This window comes from Podarcis vaucheri (assembly GCF_965113315.1).
Source record: "Podarcis vaucheri genome assembly, chromosome: 1".
Classification (NCBI taxonomy): Eukaryota; Metazoa; Chordata; class Lepidosauria; order Squamata; family Lacertidae; genus Podarcis; species Podarcis vaucheri.
In genome coordinates, this window is record NC_138759.1 from 54549167 (window position 1) to 54561184 (window position 12018).

The following is a 12018-nucleotide window of genomic DNA, read 5'->3' on the forward strand; positions in this document are numbered from 1 at the left end:
AGCCTTGAGGTGGAAAGTCCCTTTCACTCTCAAGGGAAACATTTCCCAGCACTGCCTCGGTGAAAGGAGGAAGTCTTCTCCTACTGAACTTCTACCTGCCGTTCAAAGGAGCAGGAACTCTGCCAGAAATCAGTAGTAAATCTACCCACAACCCAGAGCTTTCCCCTCCCACTGCTTTATGCCCCCAGCAAACCTACCACTGCCAACAGGAAATGGAACAGAAAAGATTAATCATTAGCGTAGAATTAAGGGGAGGAAGGCAAAGGAGACTTGGGGCGGGGGGGGGGGAGGAAGCGATCGTATAGGCGGACGACTCCTGTTTTAATATTACTTCTCAAAACTGGCTCTCCGCTGTGACGACGTGGCCCCTCTTCCCGGGCCCCCCCCCGCCCGAAACAATAGCGCCAACCTTATCCTCAGGTGCCCACACAAAGTGGATCAACCCTTAATAACAACTCGACGCGGGAAGGAACCCCGTCACGTGGGAACCCCAGAGGGGCGATCAACCCAGTGGGATCGCCGTGTCCAAAAACTAATATTTCGAGAGGACGGTGGCGGGGGGAAGGAAGGGAATAACACTAAGGAGAAGTATCCCCAACAAGCAAAAGATCCGGAAGAGGGGGGAAGACGTTTCCTCGACCTAATAATGGAGGGAGCAACGACCCTCCCCCGCCTCGCTCCTCAATGTAGCGCGTTAGATACCCACCGCAGAGCAGCCCCCCCCCCCGCACGCGCGCACACCCCTCTCACATACTCCTGCAATCTGGTCGTAAAGAACCGGCAGGCAGGAACCGAATCCCGATTACCTGCAACAGGAGACGCACAACAAGCGACGCGCAGCGCCTGCCCAGCCTCGCGTGCCGCGGAAAATGCAAGGCGATGTGGCTTCGGCGAGACTTGGCTTCTCTTCTCCGCCCCAGCTGCTTCCAGTCCTCCTGATCAGGAGGAGTCGGCGGCGGCGGCGGCGGCAACGGCCAACCCCCTGGGGCAGCCCAGAGACGCCTCGCACGCTTAACCCTCTGCTCGCCCGAGGGAAGCAGGCAGAAGCAGCAGCACCGCCCATCCTGCGAGGAAGGGAATTCTCCTTTCACCCTGGGCTTCCCGGGCTTTCTGCAACCTCCTGTGGCAGCAAGGCTGGGGAGTTGGGGGGTGGGCTGGCTGGATGCGGACTGAGAGCAGCATGCTCAGGCTGCCCAATTGCCTTTGCACAGGGAAGGCTGCCAAGTGCACCTCTCCGGGAATGTGCTTCTGCAGCCTCGGTGAGAGCGAGGCTGGAGGGGCCTGCGCGGAGCCTTGAGAGCAAGGGTGGCACCGTGCCATGCAGAGGAGGCCAGGCTCCCCGATTCCTGCCGCAGAGTTGCCAAGTGCACCTTTCTGGGAAAGTGCTGACTAGTCAGAGCTGAGCACAAGGAGGGTGGAGAACAAAGGAGCGCATAATAAGCACGCGGAAGGAAAGCCGGGATCTAGTATCGGGGTGTTCCTCAAGACACAGGGCGATTACCTGCAAGCTTGCTCCTCGTCGCAGAAGGTGAAAAGCAAGCAGCACAAAGAAGCCTCGGGGCAAGCTCAGGCAGGGAGCACGAGATGCGGGAAGCGAGGAGAACTCCCCACACGCACATGCAGGAAAGAAAATGAGTGGGCGAGGGACAGTGGAGACCAGCAGAGGCAGCAGTGGAAAAAGCCAAAATCACCCACATCTCCGTGTCAACGGAAAGGAAAATAAGCGAGGAAAGCCAAGTGGCACCCAAGACACATCGAAAGGAACTCCCCCCCCCAAAAAAACCCCAGTCCATCTGCAGCAGAATTTAGGGGTGGGGGGGTCAGCAAATCAGAACGAGACAGAGAGACACACACACCCCAGCCCCAGCAGCACCCAACCCACAAAGAAACAGCATCGTGTGAGAATTGGAGCGCATCAAACATCAGTCCTGTACAAGGAGAAGTGCAAAGTCAGCGCCGGAGGCGGGGAACCAACAGCAAGCTTTTCGCAGAAACGAAAAGCAAAATTAAGCAAAGTAAAGAGAGAACGAGTCCTCAAACAGCAGCAGTGGAACATGTTCAAACAAACAAACCCATATTGGGGATGATCTGTGCATTTGGGATCGGCATGTGAACAACCCCTGAGTGGAATCTGGCCCTCAGTGGGCTGTGAGAAAAAAAAAAGATCATTTATCACCTCGCACTCAGTGGCAAGGCCTCCACTCCCACAACGTTCTTAGAATGAACACCCCTCACACTCCAAAATGAATTCAATTTTTGGTGTGTCTCCCAGCCCCCACCCCAACAAGATTTGTGAACGTTGCTGGGACACATACATACCCTCCAACATTTGCCTGATGAAAATAGGGACGTCCCATTCCATAATGATAATTTTACTATTTATACTCCACACATCTTACTGGGTTGCCCCAGCCACTCTGGGCAGCTTCCAAAATATATAATAACCGAATAAAACATTGAAAATACTTCCCTATACAGGATTGCCTCCAGATGGCTCTGGGGTTGGATAACTCCATACCCTCCAACATTTCTCCAATGAATATAGGGACATCCTAAGGAAAGGTGGGGCATTCCGGGATCAAATCAGAAACTGGGACGGCTTCTCTAAATCAGGGGTGTCCATGGAAAATAGGGACACTTGGACGGTCTGCACATACTGTGGCCCAGCATTAGTTCATAGAAGTCAATGATCACGTGGTGCAAAAAGCCTAATGTGCTAGTTCCCAGATTATAGCCACTGCTCTTCTCCCCTGCTGTGCAAATAGAGGCTAAGCCAGGGTTTGGTTTAACATTGTGTTTAAATCCTGCCTCTTCGTTTTGCTCCCAACAAACCACAAGCTCTAACCAAGGTTTTTTCTTGGTTTAATCCTGGTTGCCAGTTAGTTTTCATACCCAATTCAATAGTGCTGGTGTTGACCTATAAAGCCTTACATGGCTCAGGACCTCAGTAACTTAAGGACCACCTCCCCACTAAGAACCAAACTGGACCCTGTGATCAGCATCTGAGGCCGCTCTTTGTGTCTTCACTCCTTGAAAGGCTTGGAGAGGGACAATACGAGAACGGGCCTTTTATGTGGCCCCCGCTTGTGTAATGCTGTCCCCAGAGAGGCTTGCCTGCCACCATCGTTACATATCTTTAGGTGCCAAAAACATTCCTCATTACCCAGGCCTTCAGCCATTAAATAATCTATGGCCTGTTAAATGTGATTATTTTATAATTATGCTGACTATTATTGTGCTCTGTATTGCATTTATTAATATTATGCTCCATAAACTATGTTCTTAATGTTGTACCCTGCCCTGGGATCTTTGGATAAAGAGCAGTACAGGCAACTCCCCACTTGCATGGGATCAGGACTGCTGACACGTGCACAGTTTTGGGTGCTGGAAGGGGCTGGTGGCAGAACAGAAGGAACATGAGCACTTCCTGCTGATGAGTGCAGTGGCTGGGAACAGAATCTCCCTTGAACACCCTCAAAATCTGCCCTAGAGGATTGAGGGGGGGGACTTGGAGCATATTTGGGGGGCACCCAGGGAGAGGAAGGGAAAGCTCCCACTGTATGAACAGTACTCTGCTCATGCAGCACTGGATACAACCCATGTTCTCCAAGCTTCTTTCTCCCAAAGGATGGCTTTGCAGTAGCTGTGGGAGTATTCTTAGTTTCCTCTAGGCATAGACAATTTGCGTGTTCCAGCTCTAAAGCTTGATGTGCAAAGCACATTCCTCAGATTGAGGGTAATTTGCTTGGAAGAAATATGTTGGAATTGAATGTTTGTTTGTTGAAGAGCAAAACCTGTGTGCCTAAATGTTTCTGCACACCTGGCCATGGTAACCTCTTTTAACCAGTGCTATTTTTCTAGAAAATGAGGTGCTGTAACTCACTATGAACATTATGAACTCTTTCTCTTTGAATGGCGAGTTCCAGCTGAAAAGATGCCCTGAATATAACTGTCATTAATTGAGTGTTTATTATAATGATTAAATGCTTGGGTTTGTAAGATTACTTAATTACTTTCTTCACTTCCTGTTGTGTTCCTGTTGTGCCTACTAATAAACAGAGGGAAACTGCTAAAATGGGCTAGTTTTTCTGCTTTATCTGCAGACTCTTTGCTACCCTTCTTCTAATAAGAGCTAGGGATCTAACTCATTTACTCCAGAATTGTTCCAGTATTTTTAAGGCTGCGATCCTACGCAAACTTATCAGGGGGTGTGCTCCATTGAAATCAATAGAAATAAATTTGAATAAAAAATCATGCAGATCTGATTGCAAGATTACAATGCCTACCTGAGAGTTTAACTCCACTATAGAACTTGCCTCTGAGCAGATTTAATTAAGCCTTACCCTCTGCTGGAGTAAAAATGATTTGGCTATTGCAGCCAAACAGAAACTTGGTACAATTCAGCAATGCTTAAGTGTTTTTAAATCCAATGCAATATAAGAGAAGTTAATGCGTGCATAACTTTCTCCTTTGATATAACTGGGGTTATTATTAGGACATCAATTGCTTATTAAAATTTATAACAAGAATGCTAATAATACGTGTCTGGGATGTCTCATAAAAAGATCGAGGAAACAGTTGAGTTAAACCAGTTGTTTGGAGAGGATATAAAGCCAAACTTAATGTTTTTGCCAAATTCAAACACAAATCTTTATTTTCCATCTTCCCTCCTTATTTGGCTGTAAGACTTATATTCCATTTCCTGCTTTAAAGCCATTGTTAAGTGTTGCCTCTTGGTCTTCTCTCACTCCAAAACTGCTTAATGCTTGTGGTGTTAAGGCATTGGCCCTTGAATCTCTTATTCCAAAGTAGGTTTATTTTCCTGAAAGGAATTACTACAGAGTAAATCATAAGGATCCAGAGATTGTTTTCACAGAGAGAGACAATAAAGACAGAATCCTGTACACACTTACTGGGGAAGAAGAGGATCTGCTGAAGACTAATAGAACTTTACTTCCCAAGTAAACACAAACAGGATAGGGATACATACAATGTAATTTTCCAGATATCATTTTAAACTACAGTATTCCAAGGCCTACTGGTGGGTCCCAGCCCACTCAGAAAATCTGGCTTAGAGAGATGCAAATTCCTATAAGGCTCTTCCCCTTTCTATTTGTATCCATGAGCACGGCTGGTCCAATACATTTTGGCACTTGAGGCGAACCACAAAATGGTGCTACATTCCCCATGACAGAAGAGGCGGGTGAGTGAAGATCTACATCACAAAAAAGATCTACATTGGGATCTACTGAGGATCCTGACACCTGAGGTGATCGCCTCACCTTATCTGATGGGTGGGCTTCATGGGAGTAGCCAGAGGGGTGGACGTGGGGCAGCTGCCCCCTCCCCAATCAAGTAAATAAATAAAAATAATTAAAAGTGGAAATCATAGAAAGATTTTGACAGGTTTTTCTGTCGAAAGAAAGTAATCTAAAACAACTGTTGAGACATTTCATATCTGCTAGACAAGAGCCAGACAGAGAATGATGACAGGTGGGTGTCCTGCCCACCCCCCAACCTCACCTCCCCAGATCCTGGCTGCCTCCATGGTGGGCTGGCCCTGTCCCTGAGGCAATCTGTATCCAACATGTCTGGGCCCCCTCTGGACTATGCGTACTGGGAAAAAGCAGTGGCCTTTATACAGGTAGTTGGGAGAATCTGCCCTGAAGTGTGCAGACTGGCAGAGGAGGATCTGTCATAGACTGAAGACACTGATCATCTCTTTGGTAAAGTTATCCCCTGCCTCCTTTAAATACCCTATTTAATCTCCTACCTGTGGCAGTTTGAAATGCTGCAATCATGAAAAAGGGTTTACGTCCTCACTTGAACTTGTGAGAATTCCCTTAAGGTGAACGTTCAGAACGTGTCAGGATTAATAATAACGTCGCTTTTTAACATGAAAGACAAAGATTTCGCAGACTGGAAACCTTCCCCTTGTAAACAAACGTGCTTGGCACTGGTGTGGTAGTAATAAAAAGTGCTTGGTGTTTAATGTATGTGGGATTTGTCCTTTGCTGAGGCTTGTAGCTAAATATTTGCATAAAATATTTTAAGCCTTCAGATGCACTTCATATTTGATTTCCACCACACATTTTGCATTAAATATACAGAGCCAACTGGATGTGTGGTAAACCTTTGGGTGTAAACTAGTGCATTAATACTTGCCGCAGAAATTTCAAAAGCCTTAGGACATGTACATTGAATATAATTTTGGCTCTCCCTCTCATTTGGGGGATGGGGTGGAATATCTTGATGTCCTAACTCCTGTTACCACTTGCAAACATCTATTTACTATCATAACCTTCTTGTTTGTACAGAGCCATACAGAGCCCTGAGACCACATAATGAAGGCAGGCTATGAATGCATATAAATAGAATCTCCCCCTAAGGTTTGAATATAAAAAATATATGTGCATGAAGAACTCCTGCATTCTTTGTTTGATACTAGGGTTGTCAACTGATCAGAAAAAAAAAAGGCCTGGCCTGCTGTTTTGCTTCTAATTGCAGTTTGATATGGCACTGTGGTCTAAACCACAGAGCCTAGGGCTTGCCAATCAGAAGGTTGGTGGTTCGAATCCCTGCAACGGCGTGAGCTCCCGTTGCTTGGTCCCTGCTTCTGCCAACCTAGCAGTTCAAAAGCACGTCAAAGTGCAAGTAGATAAATAGGGACCACTCTGGCAGGAAGGTAAACGGTGTTTCCATGCACTGCTCTGGTTCGCCAGAAGCAGTTTAGTCATGCTGGCCACATGACCCGGAAGCTGTCTGCGGACAAACGCAGGCTCCCTTGGCCAGTAAAGCGAGATGAGCGCCTCACCCTAGAGTCGTCCGCGACTGGACCTAATGGTCAGGGGTACCTTATACAGAAATTAGCAGATTCAGCATCTAACAGCATTGAGATTACCATGACACCTGTTAATGTCTGCCCATCAGGCTACTCTTAGACACAGCTACAGAAGTTGTTTTTAAACATTGGCCACCCTACTTTTAAAGCTTGCAGGAATCAAGTGCATTGTATGAGAGCCTGATGTAGGCTAAGAGCTCCCCCTTGAGAGTCTTGTGATTATGCACCCTTGTGGTCAACCCAGAATACCAGGTACTGTAACCAAATATCTTCACCTTCATCTTCATTTGACATTCTGTTTTAATCCCCTTTCCCCCAATAACACCTCTGGTGAAAACTCAACATTTCTTTTATAAGGCAAGTCTGAAAACATTAATGAGGTGGGAGCAGCCTCTTAATTGATTGATCATTTAGACCATTTACATCTGAGATTGAGCTCTTCTTGTCATTGGCCCAAGCACTGATCTGGCTCTCTAAAGAGGCTGACATTTAATTGTCTCAGTTTCCTAAATATGTGAGGCTCCCTGGAAACTATCCAACCAGGTGACCAAAGGTTTAATTTCTTTTTAGACTGATATACTGCCTTTCCACATTCCTGAACATAACCCACAGAAATGACAAAATGCACAACAAAATTGCATTGCCTGTAACAATTCAAAATATAGCTGCAAACAAATATAACTGTTTATCAATATGGAACATAATTAAAAACAAAGATGCTCTTTCTCTCCAAACCTTACTCCGAAATTCAAGTGTCTGTTCAAGCAGGCAAAAAGAAATTTTACGAAAGCATATATATATATATATATATATATATATATATGCAGGTTTTGGTGTCTTCGGGTGTCTTCCCGTGTAAGAGTCGGGGTGTCTGTGCGACGTTTCGACGAGGTCTCACTCGTCATCTTCAGGCTGGTGCTTTCGGCTTCTTGTTACTGGAACAGAGCAGAATCTGGTGTTTGAGTTCCTATAAATACTGTTGAGGGGTGTGGTGTATAGCCTCCAAGGCTGTTTATATAATGAGTTGCCTTCCCTTTTCCCCCAACTAAAATTCTACATGCTTCAATATTTGGATTCACTGATTTTAAAAGGCTTTTCTCTTATTTTTTCTCTCTAAAATCTTCCCCATATGCCATGTGATTCTTAAGCTATGCTTTCTGTTCTAAGTTCTGTAAGATCTGACATCCTCTAGCCTTCAGTCAAGCAAATCTAAAGCACCCTCTTCCCACCCCCACCCCACCCTTCATTATTCCTAGAGCTGGGCTTAAGGGAAAGGCCCTTTTCAGTTCAGCTTAGAACCACCACCCATTACTCAGACAGCCTAGACACTCCAAGGGGACAGACATTATACACATTATTTACAAGAACAAAACTTGCTCACTTTAATTCTATGTGAGGTGAGATCATTGGAAATGGATAGTAATGAATGTTATGGTGGGGAGATGCAGCAATAACAAAAGCCTTAAATGGCTCAGGATTGCAATACCTCAAGGACCGCCTCTTCTCATATGAACCGGTCCCTGAGATTCACTTCTGAGGCTCTCCTTTGTGTGCCTCCTCTTCGAGAGGTCTGGGGGGTAGCAACATGAGAACGGGCCTTCTCTGCAGTGGCAGAGTGTCAAATGTCTCCCCAGGTAAGTTTGCCGGGCACCTTCATTATACACCTTTAGGCGCCAGGCAAAAAGGTTCCCTTTTAACCAGGCCTTTGGATGATTTGATTGACATCCTATGCCCTCTTAAAATGTGGCTCTTTTCTAAGGGGAGGGGGGTTACGGGTATTATTGGGTTGTTGTTTTTATTCTGATTATATATGCTGTGATCTTTTCTGTGAACCGCCCTGAGACCTCTGGGTATAGGGCAGTACAGTGGTACCTCGGGTTACAGACACTTCAGGTTACAGGCTCTGCTAACCCAGAAATAGTACCTCGGGTTAAGAACTTTGCTTCAGGATGAGAACAGAAATAGTGCTCTGGCGGCATGGCGGCAGCAGGAGACCCCATTAGCTGAAGTGGTACCTCAGGTTAAGAACAGTTTCAGGTTAAGAACGGACCTCCAGAATGAATTAAGTTCTTAACCCGAGGTACCACTGTATATAAACTCAATTAACAGCAGCAGCAGCAAAAACAACGTGTAAAGTCTGGTGGGTGGTAACTGCACAAAGATTTCAGAAACTGGGTAGCAAGAAGGAGATGTAGCCACAGCTCTCAGTATACATCAACAGCTCAAAAATGGCTACTAGCCCTGATGCTATTGTTCTGCCTCCACTGTCAAAGGCAGTGTGCCTCTGAACAGCAGTCGCTGGGAAATGCAGGTGGGCAGAGTGTTATTGCACTCATGTTCTTCTTGCAGGTTTTCCACAGGCACATGGTTGGCTACTCTAAGAACAGGATGCTGGACTAGATGGGGCATTGGGCTCAGTGGCGTAGCGTGGGTTGTCAGCACCCGGGGCAAGGCAAGTAATTTGCGCCCCCTAACCCGTGGATTTGCGCCCCCTAACCCATGGATTTGTGCCCCCTAACCCTAACCCCCAGATGTTGTGCCCGGTGCGGCCGGGCCCCCCTGCACCCCCCACGCTACGCCACTGATTGGGCTGATTCAGAAGGCTCATGTTACATTCTTATGTACGTGTGTGGCAAGCAAGAGCATGTTTGCAGCAAAGCAAAGCCCACCCGACACACAGCGTATACAAGCATTGTTCCTAGTAAACTTACAATGTTCATAGTCCTGTGTGCATATGAGCTCGATTTGGGTCTTGCCTTTCTTTCAGTTCAATATGGACAAATTAAGATTTATAATAATTGAACATGGACCTCAACAAGGTGAAGATGCTGATTTTCAGAATGTGCATCACAGGACTGTTGCGATTTTTCTGGTAACTGGTTTTTAAATATGCTTCTTAATGGCAAATATGTTGATCAAAACATATTCAAAAAAAATTCCAAGTCATTATTTTGCTTTCCTTGTAAATTTGCGACAAACATCTCTGAAGCATATACAAATATTCACAGTAAATCAAAGGGTTTCAATGAAATGGAAGAACTTGGAAAAGAAAAAGGGAAAGTGTTGGACTTATTTATGATTCCTTACAAAAGGCAATTCAGACAGAAAAGGAGAACTGGGTGCACTTTCTGAAGGTTATTTTGGACATTATTCTGCTCTTAGAGGCTATAGAGATTTTTAGCAGTCCTAATACAGGATTCTTCTAAATCTCATTGTACTGATTAGTCATTACGATAGTGAAGTTAAAAATTATTTGTTAAATCATAAAAAGTGCCACATAAAGTATGAAATGAATGTCTTGAATTATTGGGGGAAATGTTTGTGGTGAGCTGAATTCTAGGATTAAAAAAAGTAAATTTTTTGCTATTTTATTATACTCCAGACATTTCTCACCACAAACAAATGCATCAGATTATGTTCCCTGTTGATACTAGAAACATTTTGACTGAGGAAAGTTTTGCAGAGTTCATTGAAACAATACAGAAAACAGGCAGCGGTTTAGCAGACAAAATCATGTATTAAAACAGGATGACATCAATATTAAAAATGCCAGAGGCCAAGGATATGAGAATGGGGCAACTATGTCTGCCGTGTACAAAGGCATTCAAGAACTTATATTAAAACAAAACAGCTTCACTCATGCTTATCATTTTATTACAATCGTTGTCCCTTTTCTGCATCATAAAATACAGGGTTAGTTGAGGGGGGGGGGGTGTTTCACGTTCTTTGTCCCAGGTGCCAAGATGCCTAGATGAGCCCTGATGATCACAATTCTCTTTGGAAGAACCCTTGAAAACTGGTGGGGGGAGTTCCTCTTCTGATCTGTCACAGAGCCCAATGTTTGAAACATGTGAAGACATGCCCTTAAATTAGGGAACATTGAAGTTGGTGTCAGGACCTGCCAGGGCTAGAGCTGGGAGTCTTCAGTCTATTAGAACTTCATCATCTTCTGGGTAGTATCTTCAGGTTTTGGAGTGGCTCCACCTATCTAGGCTGTCCATTGGCTGGGACCTTGTAATAATAATAATAATAATAATAATAATAATAATAATAATAATAATGGCAGCAGCAACAACAACAATAACAATAATAATTATTATTCTGCTGGGCGGCTTCCAGCAGAATATTAAAATACAATGATTCATCCAGTATTAAAAGCTTCCCTAAACAGGTCTGCCTTCAGATGTCTTCTAAAAGTCTGATGGTTGTTTATTTTTTTTGACATCTGGTGGGAGGGCATTCCACAGGGCAGGCGCCACCACCAAGAAGGCCCTCTGCCTAGTTCCCTGTAACTTTGCTTCTCGCAATGAGGTAACCGCCAGAAGGCCCTTGACGCTGGATCTCAGTGTCCGGGGCAAAGGATGGGGGTGGAGATGCTCCTTCAGGTATACTGGACCAAGGCCATTTAGGGCTTTAAAGGTCAACACCAACACTTAGAACTGTGCTCTGAAACATAGTGGGAGCCAATGTAGGTCTTTCAGGACCGGTGTTATGTGGTCTCGTTCCTAGCTCTGGTGTGTCTCTGTGTCTCCTTTAAAAGCTGCCTATAATGAGCCTTGGTGGCAGGACTGACAGAGGCTGGTAAGAGATGCAAATATTAATATTAATTCAGTGGCTGTCTTTGGCCTTCAAAAGTATTTTACAGTAGGAATAGGAGAGATTTTGATTTCATACTTAATTCATACTTGAGCAATACAAAAACTAAAATACAGCTTTCCTTCAAATTCACACTTCTCTGAATTTTGTAATGCAGTTCTCCAACCAATGTGTACATTTTGAGGAGAGTGTGAATGAAAAAGCAGATTAGTGGAAATAAAATAGAAAAAAATGCCTTACACTAGGGAAGATTGCTTGCAAAAATATGCATAGTAGGCAGAATTTAAAATGTGCATATTAAGAGGGAAGCACTAAAATGCTGGTGAATTTTTGTGCAGACCTTTTTAAAGGAAACTGGTGCAAAAATGTGTGGATTGGAAAAATAAGAGATAGCAAAATGGACAGATTTTCCTGTCTACATTGCAACAGATTTATTTGCATGCCAACAATTTCAGCTATTGGCTGGACTTCCACCCCTGACTCCGGTGATGCAAATTAAGAAGGAAGGCTCTATGCATCCCTGATTGTACACTGCTGGAGACAGTCAGTATGCAAGTGTGGAGAACATGATTCAATGTGGC

At 44.9% G+C, this 12018-nt stretch overlaps 1 protein-coding gene and 1 long non-coding RNA gene across 3 annotated transcripts in view; one reads left to right on the plus strand and one right to left on the minus strand.

The window, feature by feature from the left end:
* The window catches only part of CD82 (CD82 molecule), a 71880-nt gene extending 70916 nt beyond the window's left edge, over nucleotides 1-964 (minus strand). Inside the window, exon 1 of one of the 2 annotated variants that reach the window (XM_082226497.1) lies at nucleotides 807-964. The gene's annotated coding sequence lies outside the window, so the exon portion shown is untranslated. The remainder of the gene's footprint in view (nucleotides 1-806) is intronic. The other variant, XM_082226498.1, reaches the window with a different exon arrangement.
* Nucleotides 1-12018, plus strand: part of LOC309535004 — a 654277-nt gene that overhangs the window by 150251 nt on the left and 492008 nt on the right. The window lies entirely within an intron of this gene.